Source organism: Bombus vosnesenskii, unplaced genomic scaffold, assembly GCF_011952255.1.
Source record: "Bombus vosnesenskii isolate JDL3184/JDL3185 unplaced genomic scaffold, Bvos_JDL3184-5_v1.1 scf7180000015119, whole genome shotgun sequence".
In the NCBI taxonomy this organism is placed as follows: domain Eukaryota; kingdom Metazoa; phylum Arthropoda; class Insecta; order Hymenoptera; family Apidae; genus Bombus; species Bombus vosnesenskii.
In genome coordinates, this window is record NW_022883834.1 from 23,817 (window position 1) to 27,522 (window position 3,706).

At 43.1% G+C, this 3,706-nt stretch overlaps 1 pseudogene; it reads left to right on the top strand.

Moving 5' to 3' along the window:
- Window positions 1–1,265: 1,265 nt before the first annotated feature.
- On the top strand, window positions 1,266–1,995 carry LOC117240974 (annotated as a pseudogene).
- The last annotated feature ends 1,711 nt before the right edge of the window (window positions 1,996–3,706 follow it).

Consider the following 3,706-nt stretch of genomic DNA (forward strand, 5'->3'; position numbering starts at 1 on the left):
CGTTGGTGGTGGCGCGGTCGATCCTTTTCTCGCCGCCTCTCCTCCGACGGCGGCGGCTGCTGTCTTCGTCCCGTTCGTCTTCTTCCCCCTTCTTCTTTTCTTCTTCGTCTCTGCCAGTTCCCCCGTCCTCCTGCTCCCTTGGGGGCGACGTCGTTTGGGCAGCGCGGGGATCGACGGAGCGGTCCTTGCTCGGTCGTGCTTCGGGGGTGTGTTACAATCGTGTGCCCCCGAATCGTTCCTCCACGGTCCTAAGAATGGAAGGTCCTAGTTCTCGGACTACTCTTTCCAGGGCGTCTAGACGCGTCCTGTCGTTTCCCCCTTCCCGCGGAGGACGGACGTATTCGGGCGTCGCGTCGGTGCATCGCGGGCACTCGTGGACGCGTGCAGCCAGTCTCCTCAGTTCCTGGCGGAGGGCTGCGTTCTCCTCTTCCAGCACGGACAGCCTCGTGTCGGTGTCTCGCGCTGGCCTCGTCCTCCTCGAGGATTCCGTGTTCCAGGCGGCGGTGATGTAGCTCGCCGCGTTCTTCAGGGATCTGATGTAGGTCCCCTTGAGGTTTGACGACGTCGTCGCGACGTGCATTATCTCGGACACGTGCATCGTCAGGCCCGCGCTGATGTCCGCTGGGGCGCTCGTCCTCATCTGCGCCTCCAACTCTTCGGACACCTCCGGGGTTGTTGCTGCTATTCTCCTCCTCTTACCCCTGGACGCCATCGAAGCCTGCGACGAGCGCGAAGCGATCGAGGCGACCGACTATCATAACCTACACCTAGCCCCTCAACATCCTAAAACCAAAACGTATATAAACCGAGACTTCACCCAGCTTGGACAGTTCTTGTTCCTCTTCTAGTTGCTGTACTCATACAACCCCTATTCTCCGGTTCGGTGTTATTTTGTGTTTATAATAAAGTTTTATAAAGGAAAATAAGTAGTTGGGTTACGACTCAGCCTTCTTACTACCACCCAAGTACCAACTTTACGTGACATTTTGGCGATCCGTGCCAGGATCCATCAACTTCAAGAAAACGAAATTACGCATTTCGACATACGTGCATCATTGAAGATTGAGGGATCAGCGGACCTCTGCAGATCAGCTCACTTTGCGTGAAAACGACTTCTACGGAAAGCGGACTACGGTCATCACCAAAACTGAAACTGGTCACGAAAAGAAGAATATTCAGGCAAAGAACTGGATTCTTTTAAATATTATCGTACTCGTCGCAATAGCTTCGCTAGTACAGACTCCAACAACAGTACAATAACCACTATGAGCAAAAAATCAGAAGACACATCTTCTGTTAGCCCTATGGCTACTGGTGTGGATCCAAGTATTCGGGCCATACTAGACGCTAGAAGCAGAAGCAGAACGAAATCAAGTTAAGAAAACTGTTAAAGGAGACTATTAAAGCAGCGACTAGTCGGAGTTATCAGGGTAGTTTAGTTTCTAATAATTTGAACAAAAGCTTGGAGAAAACAGACGTTACTGTAGGAAATGAAGAAATGGTTTTGAAAGAATTTTCAAAAGAATTGCAGTCTAATGTAGAAAATTCTTATGAAAGGAAAGTATCAATTGACACCGCTTCACAGGATTATATTTTCAGACTTAATGTTTGATGTCAATAGCTCAGCAGAATACCAGAAAGAGTCTGTGAAACGAAGGAAAGAAGATATTGCAGTATTGTATAATGATTTGTCACCATCTTCGTCACAAGATACTCAAAATTTACAAGAATGGTTTGACAAAAAAAGTAAAAGTTTGGGAGAAGCAGAAAAAGATCATAACAAGAAGGATAATATTTCAATGAGAAATATTTTGGACGGCGATACAAATAAAGAAAACCAAATTGAAACGAAGGAATTAGAAGCAGTTAGTAAATCAACTGCTGAAAATGATACAAAATCAATAGACAACGTTGAACAAAATATATCATTAGAATCCATACAAAAAGCAAAAGAGATAATGCTTACAATAATGAACATTTGCTTATAGAAGAAGACCAAATGATGACAGCGAAAAATGCGTATGACACTACAGAATCAAAAACTTCAGCAGATCTTATGTCGAGAAATTTAGATGCTAATACACAAGAGAAGTCTTTAGAGAATAAAGATGACAAGAATCCATCTCCATCTATGTTAGATAGTAGTAAACGGAGCAGTCGTTATAATGTTGCTGCAAAGCCTGCTACTTCGCCAAAATTTGAAGAAATTGTTTATAATCAAACCAGACAATCAAACACAAATAAAATTTTGCGAAGCGCTTTAAGGACGAAATTAATCGAAGACAAATCTGAAATAATTAATAAACAAAAGGCATCGGAAAATGTAGAAAATAAATTTGCCAAAGAAGAAAAAAGAGGTGTTAAACAAAAATCAATTTCAGATAGTGAAAACGAAACAACTGATAAGTTCGTCAACGAAGGGAAGTTCTTTTAACGAACACAGCTAGTGATAGCGATAGGTATAAATCTGTAGAAAATGATAATGTAGTAACGGGTGTAATAGCAACTGATGAAGCGAAACATAGAGGCAGACCTAGGAGATCGGATAAAGTCGAAGTTAAAGAAGATGAAAATACAAGTGTAAATTCCGTAACCGCGAGGAGAGACGTCAACGAGGGTCGTAAATCCCCGTTACGATTATAACAATCGACACCACGAATTGATCGATCCCCTGATTTCCGTTGAGATAATAGGGGTGATTGAGTTTGTATAACACTGTGATTCACTGAATTATAAATTATATATTTCCAACACTTAGATTACACTGACGTAGAGAAATAAATAGTTAACAACTTGTCGCACGAAGATGTGATAGATATGTACGCTAGAGCAGGGCTCTTATAATGGAAATTAATGTATTAATGGACTCAGCACTATAATATATTTAGGAGAGAAGATGTATGTTCGACAACACCGAGAACCGACAAAAGATTTTCGTGAAGTATGCGACTCTCGCGCTATGTATAGACTGCCGCGTTAGGCGTTAGTTTTTAGACTGACTGTCGCTCTTTTTCTAATACAGAAGAAAAGTTCGGTGTGGGTGTGCCCCTGTGCCTAAAGAACGCGGATTCGTTGTTCCCACTTTCGTTAGGAAAAGTGAGGGTAACGAACCGCGGTGTCGATTGGTCATGACCTGCACTACTGCTCGAAGGGATGAGTAGGAAGTCTCCTACCATCGTGGTGGATAGATGACGGTGTGCGTGAGGAAAACATAGCTTGTTTTATTAGAGGGCTATTCGGATTTTCCTAATGGGTGCATACCCGCTTTCTCCGTGTTTTAAGTACGTCTAATAAACCCAAGGACCTCTCTAAAAACCGACTGTGTTTCGAGAATATTTTTAAGCTTTAGAAATTCTTCAAGACAAACGGATTGAAGACACATGGCGAAACAATACAGGGAAGTGAAAGTTATGGTGGGTCCTTAGGTTTATTGAGGGTCGAAGTGACGTTACGCAGACTGGTTGTTGTCCGGTGGTGCGAGCTGGTGCGGGCTGGCGTGCAGATGTTTTAGGCGGCGTAACAACAAGGAAGATCCTAGAAAATGAGAAGGGTGGATTAGAAGAACGAAGAAAACTCGAAGAAGATACAGAAGAAGAAACTACAGAGACAGAAGTCAATTCAAAAGGTATATTAAATAATAAGTGCGAGTTACTTGATACCGAAAGAGCTATTGAAATTAATGATACGGTTCAAGATATTAAATTTA